Raw genomic sequence first — 17,321 nt, forward strand, 5'->3', positions numbered from 1 at the left:
TCCCTTTCCCAACACCGACGCACGCTTCCACACCTCTCAGCAACTGCCACCAGCTACGTATAAGGCCCGTAGCAAACCTATGACTTAAACACCCAATTGTGCACACTCTGTGTTTTGTTTTGGTAACTAAACAGTTAACACTTTACACACTGGTATCTAAAGAGTTAACCCAGCCAAGCAGCAATCTCTCTCTTCTAAACATGCAGTGAAGTTCTTTAGAGCAATAAGGACATCACTTAATCATTTTTAGATTTTAGTATACAAAAAGGACAATGCTTGCAGGTTATAAAAACAAGTAATAAACAATTGACATACATACACCTCATCTTGGCTTGAAGATTGACAGCTTATCAATGATGATTGATTTCCCAAAAGACTGACAATTTTTTGTAACTGGTCTCCACTTTCTGAAGACACTTCCACAACTGTCCCCACTTCCAGGAGTTGTGGTCTGTGACACTGTTTACAATCACCATTTGCATGTTGCCTGATTTACTTCTCAGTTCTACTATTTCTACTATTACTACTAATATTCCTGTGGAGTGTCACACAGACCCAATTTTATTATGAATCCACTATGAATTTACCAATTTATTGATACCAAACAAGCCTAGGTTAAGTGTATTAGTTGAGCTTATACTCATTTCCTAAACTTCTCTGTGTGACAAAATGCTTTATTTGATGTATGGGCTGCCCTTTATAATGTTATTGATGAATATGTGGCTGATCACTACATTTATTGATTTTAAGTGGCATTTGCAGATGACACCAAACTTTACAAGGTAATAAAATCAGAGCATGATGTATTTTCTCTGTAGAGGGACTTCAATAAACTGGAGGATAGGGCAGCCAAATGGAACATGAAGTTTAACATAGATAAATGTGAGGTTCTGCACTTAGGGATCCAAAACATGCACGAAATCTACACATTAAATGGATTCAATTTAGGGGTATCTAACATGGAAAAGGATTTGGGAATGTTCACAGGCAATACACTTAGCAATAGTGCCCAATGTCAAGCAGCTGCTGCAAGGGCCAATAAAGTATTGGCATGCAAAAAATGGGGCATGGATGCAAGGGAAGAGACAGTGTAATTTTGCCACTATAGAAATCATTAGTAAGTTCTCATCTTGAATGCAGAGTACAGTTCTGGGCACCAGTCTATAAAAAAGATATTTTGGAACTAGAAAGGAGGGCAACAAAATTGATAAAGAGTATGGAGTCATTAAGTTATGAGGAAAGGTTAGCCAGTTTAGGCATGTTTACTTTAGAAAAGAGGCGTCTAAGGGGAGATATGATTCATCATCATCATCATCATCATTTATTTATATATATATATTCGTACAATCACATCTCTAGAACACTCTTCACGAGTCTTTCATTTTCTCAATGTGTGCGGAGCAGAGTCAGTTAATTAGGGACAGATTGGGAACTTAAAGTGGGCGTGTAAAAGAAATTTGAATGTAGCCTCATGTAGTATCGGTTGTAGATTAGGCAATGTGCAGTGGTAGGCGGATCTCAGTGATGGCAGGTGGGGCAGTCACAGTAGGTGGAGGGATCATACAGGTAGACAAAGCTTTGTTAATATGAGATCAGAACAGCTATTACCATATACTACTCTCTTGAAAACTGTGATATACTAATACTTTAAGAATACAGTTGTAAGGTATCCTCAGGATTTTGCAAAGGAGCAAAGGGGCTGTTTATGTAATTGCAGGGCAAGCAGTCTTGCAAAATTAGGATTAAAGGTTATACATCTACAATGGTACAAAAGTTTCCAGCAGTAAGAGAGGGATGAGCTGGGTGACCTGTTTATATGGAGTTAACTTTACAAGGAAAGTCCCTGCTTTATGGGAGCGTGCAAGGTTTATACTCCATGCAAACAAGTGCACTCCAAGCAATGTAATACAAAAAAGGGACACATGTAATACAGACAGTCCCATTGTCTTCTCACTCTCAGGACACATGTAATACAGACAGTCCCGTTGTCTTCTCACTCTCAGGACACATGTAATACAGACAGTCCCGTTGTCCTCTCACTCTCAGGACACATGTAATACAGACAGTCCGGATGTCCCCTCACTCTCAGGACACATGTAATACAGACAGTCCCGGTGTCCTCTCACTCTCAGGACACATGTAATACAGACAGTCCCGTTGTCTTCTCACTCTCAGGACACATGTAATACAGACAGTCCCGTTGTCTTCTCACTCTCAGGACACATGTAATACAGACAGTCCCGTTGTCTTCTCACTCTCAGGACACATGTAATACAGACAGTCCCGTTGTCCTCTCACTCTCAGGACACATGTAATACAGACAGTCCGGATGTCCCCTCACTCTCAGGACACATGTAATACAGACAGTCCCGGTGTCCTCTCACTCTCAGGACACATGTAATACAGACAGTCCCGGTGTCCCCTCACTCTCAGGACACATGTAATACAGACAGTCCCGGTGTCCCCTCACTCTCAGGACACATGTAATACAGACAGTCCCGTTGTCTTCTCACTCTCAGGACACATGTAATACAGACAGTCCCGTTGTCCTCTCACTCTCAGGACACATGTAATACAGACAGTCCCGTTGTCCTCTCACTCTCAGGACACATGTAATACAGACAGTCCCGGTGTCCTCTCACTCTCAGGACACATGTAATACAGACAGTCCGGATGTCCCCTCACTCTCAGGACACATGTAATACAGAAAGTCCGGATGTCCCCTCACTCTCAGGACACATGTAATACAGACAGTCCTGGTGTCCCCTCACTCTCAGGACACATGTAATACAGACAGTCCGGATGTCCCCTCACTCTCAGGACACATGTAATACAGACAGTCCGGATGTCCCCTCACTCTCAGGACACATGTAATACAGACAGTCCCGGTGTCCCCTCACTCTCAGGACACATGTAATACAGACAGTCCCGGTGTCCCCTCACTCTCAGGACACATGTAATACAGACAGTCCCGGTGTCCCCTCACTCTCAGGACACATGTAATACACACAGTCCCGGTGTCCCCTCACTCTCAGGACACATGTAATACAGACAGTCCCTGTGTCCCCTCACTATCAGGACACATGTAATACAGACAGTCCCGTTGTCCCCTCACTCTCAGGACACATGTAATACAGACAGTCCCGGTGTCCCCTCACTCTCAGGACACATGTAATACAGACAGTCCTGGTGTCCCCTCACTCTCAGGACACATGTAATACAGACAGTCCGGATGTCCCCTCACTCTCAGGACACATGTAATACAGACAGTCCGGATGTCCCCTCACTCTCAGGACACATGTAATACAGACAATCCCGATGTCCCCTCACTCTCAAGACACATGTAATATAGACAGTCCCGGTGTCCTCTCACTCTCAGGACACATGTAATACAGACAGTCCGGATGTCCCCTCACTCTCAGGACACATGTAATACAGACAGTCCGGATGTCCCCTCACTCTCAGGACACATGTAATACAGACAGTCCCGGTGTCCCCTCACTCTCAGGACACATGTAATACAGACAGTCCCGGTGTCCCCTCACTCTCAGGACACATGTAATACAGACAGTCCCGGTGTCCCCTCACTCTCAGGACACATGTAATACACACAGTCCCGGTGTCCCCTCACTCTCAGGACACATGTAATACAGACAGTCCCTGTGTCCCCTCACTATCAGGACACATGTAATACAGACAGTCCCGTTGTCCCCTCACTCTCAGGACACATGTAATACAGACAGTCCCGGTGTCCCCTCACTCTCAGGACACATGTAATACAGACAGTCCTGGTGTCCCCTCACTCTCAGGACACATGTAATACAGACAGTCCGGATGTCCCCTCACTCTCAGGACACATGTAATACAGACAGTCCGGATGTCCCCTCACTCTCAGGACACATGTAATACAGACAATCCCGATGTCCCCTCACTCTCAAGACACATGTAATATAGACAGTCCCGGTGTCCTCTCACTCTCAGGACACATGTAATACAGACAGTCCCGTGTCCTCTCACTCTCAGGACACATGTAATACAGACAGTCCGGATGTCCCCTCACTCTCAGGACACATGTAATACAGACAGTCCGGATGTCCCCTCACTCTCAGGACACATGTAATACAGACAGTCCCTATGTCCCCTCACTCTCAAGACACATGTAATACAGACAGTCCCGGTGTCCTCTCACTCTCAGGACACGTAATACAGACAGTCCCGGTGTCCTCTCACTCTCAGGACACATGTAATACAGACAGTCCCGGTGTCCCCTTACTCTCAGGACACGTGTAATACAGACAGTCCCGATGTCCCCTCACTCTCAGGACACATGTAATACAGACAGTCCCGATGTCCCCTCACTCTCAGGACACATGTAATACAGACAGTCCCGGTGTCCCCTCACTCTCAGGACACGTGTAATACAGACAGTCCCGGTGTCCTCTCACTCTCAGGACACATGTAATACAGACAGTCCCGGTGTCCCCTCACTCTCAGGACATATGTAATACAGACAGCCCCTGTATCCCCTCACTCTCAGGACACATGTAATACAGACAGTCCCGGTGTCCCCTCACTCTCAGGACACGTGTAATACAGACAGTCCCGATGTCCCCTCACTCTCAGGACATATGTAATACAGACAGTCCCTGTATCCCCTCACTCTCAGGACACATGTAATACAGACAGTCCCGATGTCCCCTCACTCTCAGGACATATGTAATACAGACAGTCCCTGTATCCCCTCACTCTCAGGACACATGTAATACAGACAGTCCCGGTGTCCTCTCACTCTCAGGACACATGTAATACAGACAGTCCCGGTGTCCTCTCACTCTCAGGACACGTGTAATACAGACAGTCCCGATGTCCCCTCACTCTCAGGACATATGTAATACAGACAGTCCCTGTATCCCCTCACTCTCAGGACACATGTAATACAGACAGTCCCGATGTCCCCTCACTCTCAGGACATATGTAATACAGACAGTCCCGGTGTCCCCTCACTCTCAGGACATATGTAATACAGACAGTCCCTGTATCCCCTCACTCTCAGGACACATGTAATACAGACAGTCCCGATGTCCCCTCACTCTCAGGACATATGTAATACAGACAGTCCCTGTATCCCCTCACTCTCAGGACACATGTAATACAGACAGTCCCGGTGTCCTCTCACTCTCAGGACACATGTAATACAGACAGTCCCGGTGTCCTCTCACTCTCAGGACACATGTAATACAGACAGTCTCGGTGTCCCCTCACTCTCAGGACACATGTAATACAGACAGTCCCTGTGTCCCCTCACTCTCAGGACACATGTAATACAGACAGTCCCGGTGTCCCCTCACTCTCAGGACACATGTAATACAGACAGTCCTGGTGTCCCCTCACTCTCAGGACACATGTAATACAGACAGTCCGGATGTCCCCTCACTCTCAGGACACATGTAATACAGACAGTCCGGATGTCCCCTCACTCTCAGGACACATGTAATACAGACAATCCCGATGTCCCCTCACTCTCAAGACACATGTAATATAGACAGTCCCGGTGTCCTCTCACTCTCAGGACACATGTAATACAGACAGTCCGGATGTCCCCTCACTCTCAGGACACATGTAATACAGACAGTCCGGATGTCCCCTCACTCTCAGGACACATGTAATACAGACAGTCCCGGTGTCCCCTCACTCTCAGGACACATGTAATACAGACAGTCCCGGTGTCCCCTCACTCTCAGGACACATGTAATACAGACAGTCCCGGTGTCCCCTCACTCTCAGGACACATGTAATACACACAGTCCCGGTGTCCCCTCACTCTCAGGACACATGTAATACAGACAGTCCCTGTGTCCCCTCACTATCAGGACACATGTAATACAGACAGTCCCGTTGTCCCCTCACTCTCAGGACACATGTAATACAGACAGTCCCGGTGTCCCCTCACTCTCAGGACACATGTAATACAGACAGTCCTGGTGTCCCCTCACTCTCAGGACACATGTAATACAGACAGTCCGGATGTCCCCTCACTCTCAGGACACATGTAATACAGACAGTCCGGATGTCCCCTCACTCTCAGGACACATGTAATACAGACAATCCCGATGTCCCCTCACTCTCAAGACACATGTAATATAGACAGTCCCGGTGTCCTCTCACTCTCAGGACACATGTAATACAGACAGTCCCGTGTCCTCTCACTCTCAGGACACATGTAATACAGACAGTCCTGGTGTCCCCTCACTCTCAGGTCACATGTAATACAGACAGTCCCGATGTCCCCTCACTCTCAGGACACATGTAATACAGACAGTCCGGATGTCCCCTCACTCTCAGGACACATGTAATACAGACAGTCCCTATGTCCCCTCACTCTCAAGACACATGTAATACAGACAGTCCCGGTGTCCTCTCACTCTCAGGACACGTAATACAGACAGTCCCGGTGTCCTCTCACTCTCAGGACACATGTAATACAGACAGTCCCGGTGTCCCCTTACTCTCAGGACACGTGTAATACAGACAGTCCCGATGTCCCCTCACTCTCAGGACACATGTAATACAGACAGTCCCGATGTCCCCTCACTCTCAGGACACATGTAATACAGACAGTCCCGGTGTCCCCTCACTCTCAGGACACGTGTAATACAGACAGTCCCGGTGTCCTCTCACTCTCAGGACACATGTAATACAGACAGTCCCGGTGTCCCCTCACTCTCAGGACATATGTAATACAGACAGCCCCTGTATCCCCTCACTCTCAGGACACATGTAATACAGACAGTCCCGGTGTCCCCTCACTCTCAGGACACGTGTAATACAGACAGTCCCGATGTCCCCTCACTCTCAGGACATATGTAATACAGACAGTCCCTGTATCCCCTCACTCTCAGGACACATGTAATACAGACAGTCCCGATGTCCCCTCACTCTCAGGACATATGTAATACAGACAGTCCCTGTATCCCCTCACTCTCAGGACACATGTAATACAGACAGTCCCGGTGTCCTCTCACTCTCAGGACACATGTAATACAGACAGTCCCGGTGTCCTCTCACTCTCAGGACACATGTAATACAGACAGTCTCGGTGTCCCCTCACTCTCAGGACACATGTAATACAGACAGTCCCTGTGTCCCCTCACTCTCAGGACACATGTAATACAGACAGTCCCTGTGTCCTCTCACTCTCAGGACACGTAATACAGCCAGTCCCTGTGTCCCCTCACTCTCAGGACACATGTAATACAGCCAGTCCCAGTGTCCCCTCACTCTCAGGACACATGTAATACAGCAATATTGTGCATCGATTTAGGAGAGGAAAAAAATCCTTTACTGAATGAAGACATGGCCCTAATATGGACACAGGTTGGAATTTGTAGTGACATTTTTACTGACTGTAAAATTTGCGTTACAAGGTGGATCTGGAAACCTGCAAAGTCAGTTTGGTGCACACAACTGGAAATTTCTAACAATGCAATTATGCCAACGACTGAAGTCCCGATCAGCACACCGATGCATGCGTACACACGATAGACATTTTAAATGATTTTTACACGATTTAGCATTCAAGCTGTGATTTTTGCTTGTCATAACCATCGTCTCAAAAGATCGTGTACAGATACATGGCCTCCAAGCAGCAGTATGGTAAATAAATTTGAATAAACGGCTGAAACTCCGCACACACAACACTCACAAACAAAGATTCAGGAAAAGGAAATACATAATCACCATTCATTCTATTGTACAGCTTTGTGTATTGTGTACAGAGTCGGACTGGGGCATGAAGGGCCCACCGGGGGAATGCAGTGATAGGGGCCCACTACATTGGGGTGTGGCCAACTGTAAGAGGGGGTGTGGTCAGTCATTAAAGAGGGTGTGGTCAGCCCATGGAGGACATCTTATAGCCCTATAGTGTGGTCCTTAAAAAAAAAAAGTGGACATTGCAAATTTGCCCAGTTTCACACGTATCATGTAATAAAACTAGAGATGAAATGTGTATTAATCAATAAATAACCTCTATTTCTACTAATAAGCACATGTATCAATAAATACAAAAATATAAATTAGAATTAGAAAATGAAACAGCAGCTTTTAAATTAAAGGATATAAATTAACCATCACACAATTAGGGAAATCTTTTAATTTGGTTTACCGCTAAGAAGGTATCATGCACACATAAAATATATATATCAAATACCTTAACATTCAAACATCACACACACAGTTTGAGTTTCAAATAACTTTAATTAAACATGTTTATAATCTGCTTATCACAGACGGTCAAAATATCGGCATATATTACCTCCTTCAGTTTTTGGAGCGGTATTGTTAAAGTTTAAGACTGGAAACGTCAACACAACAACTATTTAGTTAAACACTGAGAACATCTGACACAACAAGGCAAAAATATATAAATAACATTCCTTATTATTCAAACAACCACAGTTATGATTTTCAAATAACTTTAAATAAACGTGTTTCTAATCTACTAATCACAGACAGTGCAAAATCCCCGCATATATTACCTCTTTCATTTTTTGGCGAGGTATTGATGAAGCATTATAGGTAACAACAATTAAGCTGTTACAGAAGCAATTTTTGGAGAAGAGAAGATGAATGTGCAAATGTATCAATGATGTCATCAAATATGACATTTACAACAATATCCCTTTCAATAATAAGAAACAGAAATGATTCTAACTCTTGGCCAATCATTGATCTCAATCGATTTTTTACTATTTTAAGCTTTGAAAAAACCTTGTCACAAGATACCTGAGTACAAGCTGATGTAAGAAGAGTTTTGTACACAGGAAACAGATTGGTATATGCAGCAGAGTGTAAATTGTGATCATATAGGAGCCGGTAGCAACAGGTCAGGCAGTGTCACAGGCTTTAATTTTTATTTGACTGGACATTGTTTCTTCAACGTTTGTATCTTTTACACTAACACTTGTGGTCTGAGGAGAATATGGGTATTTAAGCACCATATAATTCTGCACAAAATTTAGAAGCTCTGCTTTAAGCTGGACAATGTCCACCTCAGCCAAATCTGCAACAGTTCTCAGAGCCTCGGTTGGTATCTCACACTGACCCTTCATCATTTGGTCAAACTGCCTTGGGTCAAAGTAGGTTAAATTCCGGATGAGGCTTTTAAGTCATTTTTTGAAAACCTTCTATTAATACTCTCTACTGCTCGATCGAGTACAACATAGTATGTGTGAACTTCCAAAGCTTTTAGAGAGTCTTCATTAGGCTCATCCTGAGATAACTCATTTTATTCCTTGGTCTCCTTTAATCTGATAGACTTTGTTGGACTTCTGCAGTTACAGAAAGTTCTTCAAGAGAACTCTCAATTTTGTCAATAAATGAATTCACTAATTCAATTACTTTGGAAAATGAAGGTCTAAGCTTCTGAAGCAGACCCTTGGCAATGTCAACCATCCGCCATGCCTGTAATATGTCCAAGCCAGCAGTCTGCAGATAATCAGAAACTGGAGTTGTAATTTCAAAGATCTGCATGAACATAAATGATACCAGTAGTGTTTCGTATCTTGTCCAGCCATGGAGTAAGTACTTTGCCTCACTAATGATTCTAGTGTCAAACTGTGGTGACACTGAAATATACTCCAGGCAATAAAGCAAGGTGCTGTACAATTCATTGGATTGTTCATAAAATGATCCAAAAATTGTACTTAATGCCCTTGGTTTGCTCCACCAACGTGTGTCACTAATTTTATTTAGTCAGGAACGTTTTTCCTGCCCTTGACGCTGGTTGGAGACATGTTCTGCCCACACAGATGATCTCTTGTAAGACTCTGAAAAAAAAATGCTGTTTTTTCTAAAAGCCAAAATAATGACTTTACTGGAGTAACACTGTGTGATATCTACAATGACCAAACTGAGAATATGAGCATAATACCAAGTGTACACTGAATTACAGGACTCTTTTCTTATGTACGCCTGTACTCCACTGTAGTGCCCACTCATGTTTGCAGCACCGTCTAAAGAACAACCAATAATGTTACTTATGCTCAGAGAGAACATTTCCAGTCGCTCCTTCAGAACTGAAAACAGAGCTTCCCCAGTAGTGCTTCTGACATCAACAAGACGGAAGAGTCTTTCAACAACCATGCTGTATTTAGTTTTACCTTAAAATGATGCTACATTGTTCCACAACACCAATATCCTGTGTACTGTCCATTTCTACACTAAATTTCACAGCATCTTTCACCTCCTGGCTTATGTTCTGTTTTACCATATTTCCCATTATTATTATCAGCTTGTTAACAGTTGTTTTGCTTACAAATGTCACCATTCCACCCCTTCCTTTACTCTTCTGATGGCGTCTTTTCCTGGCCTCTATAGTTGCTACTGCTTGCTCTATGTGTTTTTGCAGGACACCATCATATTTACTTAGAAGCAGAACTAACTCCAGAAAGTTACCGTGGTTGAGGTCACTATTGAGTAAAGTATGAGCAGCCTCATCCTTCCCTCTGTAAGCAAGCGCTTGCTGTGCAATGTATAGTGTGATAGCAATAAGGCGACTGATTACCATGCGATTGTGCTGCACTTCTCTATGTTTGTTTGCTAAATTTACATTGATTAAAGTTTCTATATCACTCTTCCTTTCTCCAGCTGAATATGCACTGACAGCTACTTGATGTTGGGTAGATTCTTCATGTTCCCTTACTCTATCATACACATGTTTATTAACTTGCCATCCAAAAATAAAATTACTTTTACGATTGCTACAAAATGCCAGACAAGTTGAACCAAATATTTTTTGATTTTCAACACAGTGAGACAGACATTTCCTCTGAATGGCACTTCCACCGGGTACCGGTCGAAAGTAGACTTTATGAGCTTGAAAGGGCAAAGCATGAGCAGCATCTGAAGGTGGCTGCACAGGGTGAGCTTTAATAAAATGTAATTTAACTGAAATACTGCATAATGCTTCTGGTGCAACAAACACATTACATATTTCAGATACAGGTGGAATAGGTGAGAACAAGATCTCACTTTCTGCAGAACTGTCCGTATCTTGACCATGGGTCTCGGTGAGGTCGAGCCCACAAATGTTTTCTCCTGAACCTTCCTCTTCACTTAATACAATGGACGGACCTTCGTCTGCACTAGACACTGATGCTGCAGCATCCTTCTGTACTGTGCGTTCAGAAACATGTTGAAGGCTTAAGTCCTTTGCTTCTACAGTAACATCCTTAGACTTCCATAGCTTTTGTTGGCCTGGTGCATTTCCTGCGTCTCTCAGACTCTTCTGTGACGCCTGCAATCTCTTTACTGAGCCACTACTATATTTCTTCTTTTTAGTCACTTCCACCCGGCTTTTATCTTCTGAAACTGAACTTCTTTTCGAAGACATTTAATAGTACCTAAGAACACAAACAATATTTTTGACATCAGTGATGCCCTGACTGTAGGTAGTTCCAACTCTGTTTCCCTCAATCATACATAACAATTTCTTATATCTCATCCTTATCATGCTGTCCTACAATCTCTTCATTACAGTATAAGCAACCTCATATATAATGATACCAACATGGTAAGATAGCACAATTACCAAGATCTCAATATAATGATGCCATCCTATATAACTATGATTAACACATACACAGTATTATAAAGACAAGGCCATCTTACTTCAATATTATCATGCCACCCTAGGAAGTCCAAATACACATTATTATGGCCATACCACTTCACCTCAATATAATCATCCTAGTTCATTATAATCATGCCAGCCTATAATGCCAACCATATACATGCCATCCTACGTCGTTATAATCATGCCATGCCCTCAAAATATATTAATTCTATCCAATTATCACATAATTATGAACATTATATAATCTCATAATAATGATATGCCATTAACAAAGTCTTTTTAATCATGTCATACAAACTTATTATACATTTTCTGAGTGGCTTGCTAAAATATTATTATAGAGAAATGTTTTCCTACCTGTAAATAATGAGTATATTTATCTTTGATTGATCCTGGATTCTCAATCTGGGTGCAGCTCGATCCAAGATTGGTCAGGTTTTTCAGATTAGTTTTAAGTTTTCAAATGGGGCCCAGTGTGTTTCTGTATTGTAATATACAAGAACATTTTATCACAAATGCTTTTGCAAATAAATTCCACAAACGTATAGAGAATTCAACCATATGCGCCCCACTTTTCTCTGTATTTCCAACTTTTATTCCTATAGAAAGAAAGATGTGAAAAATCAACAAACTGATTCGTTGATCAGTAATAAGACAGACCAGGTAATGCGGATTAATGTTTAAGCCTTTTGCAGAGTATATGTAGCAGTACAAACGGAAGCCAGTATCCGGATACAATCTCACCCTCACAGGCTAACTCTCTATTCTTACCCTGTAAAGAGAAGATGAACCAGGTCCAGAGGCGATGTCCGTCCGATATAGGGTATTCCGTGGACCGCTGTAGTTGAATGCTGAAAATCTGTATAATTCGCGGCTTCTAGGGCTCACCGCGGGGCTGCACTGGGTAATTATGGTGTCCTTTCTGGACCAAAATTGTGTAGCTGTCAGGACCAACGCGTTTCATCCACTTTGGGACTTTATCAAGGATACGATTCTGGTGATAGGGAGACTATTCATAGACTCTTCCCTTTTCCACTTTATTAAAATCAAATTAAAAATAAACTGAGAGATCAATATAAAATATGCAAATACATCGATTGGATTGAGGTTTATAATTGGAGATTGAATATTAAAACAATGATAATATAACCTATGGTAAAATGTACAAATGACAAATAAAATAAGATTATAACAAAATATTTATAAAAAGTGACTCAGATCAAAATCTAATTTAAGTCCATGAGGAGTTCGGGTTTTCATATTAAATATCCACCTGGATTCTGCCCGTGCAATCTTCTGTACATGGTCACCTCCTCTCCAATTCAGGGGAATATATTCTGCTCCCATGAATTTTAGTTGTCTGGGATCTTTATTATGTACATTGAGGAAATGGTCTCACACACTTTGGGTTTTCGATCCTCTTCTAATATTGTATATGTGTTCTGCTATTCTTACGTTTAATTTCCTTTTAGTCATCCCAGCATATTGTAGTCCACAAGGACTTTCTAACACGTAGCTGACACCTTCTGAATTGCACGTAATCCGTGTTTGTATTTTGAAGTTCTTTCCATTAGTATTTAATGTAACCTTGACGATGGGTTTGGTTTCCTTGGGGCCCATGTTTCTGCATGCACTAAAATTCAGGCTAGAGAAGAAACCCCTATTGCATGTCCTATCCTGATTTTTTGTTAGGGGTGGAATGTAACTATTAGTCAAGATGGCCTTCAGGTTCTGAGCTTTCTTTTAAACAATGTGGGGTTTATCCGTAATTAATTGAATACAGCCTTCATCCAGTCGCAGTTTTGGTCTTAATCCTATTTCCATCTATATAAACAGTTAAATCCAAAAAGGATATATGTGATTGGCTCATTTCGGCTGTAAATTCCATATTTACCTCATTCCTGTTAATATACTGAATATATTTCTAAAAAGTAGTTTGATCGCCTTCCCAAATAAAGACATAATCATCTATATATCTTTTCCAAACTATTAGATGATCTTGATACGGGTTGTTAGCCCAGACATAATCATCTTCCCACTTTGCTACAAATAAATTAGCATAACTGGGTGCGAATCGTGTCCCCATAGCAGTGCCTGTTACTTAATTGTAAAAGGCTCCTTCATACCAAAAATAATTATGTTCTAGTATGTATTCAATCCCGCTCACAATAAAATTAACTTGGGCTGTATTTAGTGTCAATTGGGAGCATAAAAAATGGTATGTAAGTTCGCAGCCTTCAGCGTGTCTAATACAGATACAGAGTGATTTCACATCACATGTTACAAGATGATAGGAATCTTTCCATTCTATATTGTCCAAAACTTGCAGAATCGCTGTCGTATCATTCAAATAGCTGCGTTGAGATTTAACCAGGTCCTGCAGGTAATAATCTATGTAACCTGATATGTTCGCAGTAATACTTTGTGTGCCACAAACTATAGGACGACCTGGAGGATTAGTTTTGTCCTTATGTATTTTGGAAAGGCAATAAAACATAGGAAATCTTAGATGTTCTGTAAAAATATATCCATATTCCTTTTTTGAATGACTCCAGGGTGTAACCCTTCATCCAACAGTTCTTTTAATTCCATCTGGTATTTGGATGTGGGTTCCCCAGTCAATTTTTTGTAGGTGGATTCATCTGATATTAGTCTAGTGCATTCAGCAAGATACTTCCATTTGTCCATAATGACATTCCCCCCCCCCTTTATCAGTCGTTTTGATAGAGATATTGGGGTTTTCTTTCAGCTGTTCCATCGCTGTCTTTTCTCCTTGAGACAAATTCCGTTCGAAATCCATCGTATCTGGTAGTTTTTCTATGTCATTTTCTACCAGTTTCTGGAATGTTACTATAGGGGAACCTTTAACAAAGGCAGGGTAAAGTTTGCTAGTAGGTCTAAGTTCCGTGTACGTGTATAAAGATTCTTCCTTACTGTATGTCCAGAGTGAAGTTTGTTTCATGAAATACTTTTTCAGGCATAATTTTCTCACATATTTATGCAAATCATGATACATTTCAAATTTATTGGGCATGGATTGTGCAAATTTGAGGCCTTTCTGTAATAATGCCTTCTGATCTTCTGTTAGAATTACATTACTAAGATTAAAGATGGGATCTTTCTGTTCCTCACTTGCTATCCTCACACCGTTCTTTCACTTTTTATACTTTACACCTCTTGTGCCTCTACGTGTATGTTGGTAACTATCTTCCTTTTCTCTTGGGGGTATGTACTGTAGGTGATTTCCCCAGGACATCCTCTGTTCCGAAGAGGAATTCTAAAAAATCTTCTTCTTGGAAAGATTCCTTTTCTTTACATTGGTGATGTCTTTTTGAATATTGGACATAAGTGTCCTAGCTGTAATAACAATTGTGCATTGGTGTCTTTCTCCCCTTTTAGGAAGGACTTCCTCATAACTTCCTCTCTAGGATCCTGATTATTACTACTGGGGGAGTAATGAAAATTGCGTCTATTATAAGGTTGATCGACCCTTTTCTTGTCTATAAACTTAGGGTTTTTTTTTTATTAAAGGTATTAAAGATGATTTTCCTTGTTCCTGATCAATTTTAGATGCATTGGAACCACCCTTTAGTTGGCAATATTTCTAGCCTTAGTGACATCTTCATTCTTTTTTTCATTATTGTTCCTCCAAAATTCCTTTTGTTTCCTATTTACAGTGATTTATTCTATTTTGTCAATTTTTACATTGGTCAGAGTAACAAGCTGTTTGAAATCTTCCAAATCTTTAAGGGGACTAAATTCTCTCTCAAGATTTTGGATTTTTATATTAGTTTGATCTAAGGCTCTTTGTCTTCTCTTTGGAGCAACTGTCCAGGATATTCTTCCACCTTACATAGAAGTCTTGTTGAACTGATATAAAGGTGGGAATTAATTCTTCTTTCAAATATTTAGATAACGCAGTCGTATCCCACCATAGCCGAGTTTCTGTCTCACACAGTTTCTCATAATAGATGTATTTGGAACAGAAATCCTCCTTTGTATCCATATTGCACTCTATAGGCAAAGTACAATCAAAGACTTCATTTAAGTCCCTGTTCCTAGAGTCTTGTGTAATTAGTGGTATCTGAGTGCTGCTCTCCATATTCAATAACACAGAGATAGACATCAAGGGGAGCACTCTCCAATTAGCAGACTATATATGCTGCTTCTATTGCAATTAAAATTCATGGGAGCAGAATATATTCCCCTGAATTGGAGAGGAGGTGACCATGTACAGAAGATTGCACGGGCAGAATCCAGGTGGATATTTAATATGAAAACCCGAACTCCTCATGGACTCAAATTAGATTTTGATCTGAGTCACTTTTTATAAATATTTTGTTATAATCTTATTTTATTTGTCGTTTGTACATTTTACCATAGGTTTTTATTATCATCGTTTTAAATTTCAATCGCCAATTGTAAACCTCAATACAATCGATGTATTTGCATATTTTATATTGATCTCTCAGTTTATTTTTAATTTGATTTTAATAAAGTGGAAAAGGGAAGAGTCTATAAATAGTCTCCCTTTCACCAGAATCGTATCCTTGATAAAGTCCCAAAGTGGATGAAATGCGTTGGTCCTGACAGCTACACAATTTTGGTTCAGAAAGGACACCATAATTACCCAGTGCAGCCCCGCGGTGAGCCCTAGAAGCCACGAATTATACAGATTTTCAGCATTCAGCTACAGCGGTCCACGGAATACCCTATATCGGACGGACGTCGCCTCTGGACCTGGTTCATCTTCTCTTTACAGGGTAAGAATAGAGAGTTAGCCTGTGAGGGTGAGATTGTATCCGGATACTGGCTTCCGTTTGTACTGCTACATATACTCTGCAAAAGGCTTAAACATTAATCCGCAACACCTGGTCTGTCTTATTACTGATCAACGAATCAGTTTGTTGATTTTTCACATCTTGACTATATATTTCTCTCCTTCATTGTATCTGTTTATCTGAGCTGTGTATATTAGGGTTACACGCTTACATAACACAACTTTCCCCCTCTTTGACTAGAGCCATTTGTCTTGTATAGAAGTTATCCTAGAAATCAATTGTTTTAAAATATTTTCTCTTATTTTATTTTACTGCACAAACGGCTTTTGCATTAGTTGAAAAAAGTTGAAAAAATAAGAAATAAAATTGCACAACCAATGACAGCATGATAACCATCCCCAGAATGTGGTAACTGATTACCAAAAATATAAAAGCCCCGAACTTAAAACTGTGTGAAACCCCAAGTAAAACGTACATACAATTAAGTGATTTAATGTGTGCAGTTGTCATGGGCAAGATTATGTGTTCTCTGCACTTCACAAAGCAAATATGTAATAAAGGTATATTTATTGTATGGATGCACCCCCTCAATAATAGTATATAGGACATATTTATTGTAGATTAGTGCACTGGCTTATGCCATACTTGCCAACATTTGTTTTTGGGCATCCGGGAGATGCCGGCTGGGACGTGAGCGTGCAGGGGGTGGGGCGCCAAAATCGCATAATTTTGGCCCCGCCACGTGACATAATGACGCAAAACGCGTCATTTTACAGCGGGGGCTGGGCCAAACTCCAGGCGAATCGCAGCGTTTGAACCGAATTCTGCCCACTTCACTAGGAAGTGAGAATTATGCCACCCTCAAAAAGTGGATCCTACTAGAAGTGATGGAGGAGTTGGAGGGGGAT

General features: G+C 41.6%; 1 long non-coding RNA gene across 1 annotated transcript in view; it reads left to right on the top strand.

The window, feature by feature from the left end:
- LOC142100226 (uncharacterized) overlaps positions 1-17,321 on the top strand; it is a 401,704-nt gene that overhangs the window by 316,773 nt on the left and 67,610 nt on the right. The gene's annotated exons all lie outside the window — the stretch shown is intronic.

This window comes from Mixophyes fleayi, chromosome 8 (assembly GCF_038048845.1).
Source record: "Mixophyes fleayi isolate aMixFle1 chromosome 8, aMixFle1.hap1, whole genome shotgun sequence".
NCBI lineage: Eukaryota > Metazoa > Chordata > Amphibia > Anura > Limnodynastidae > Mixophyes > Mixophyes fleayi.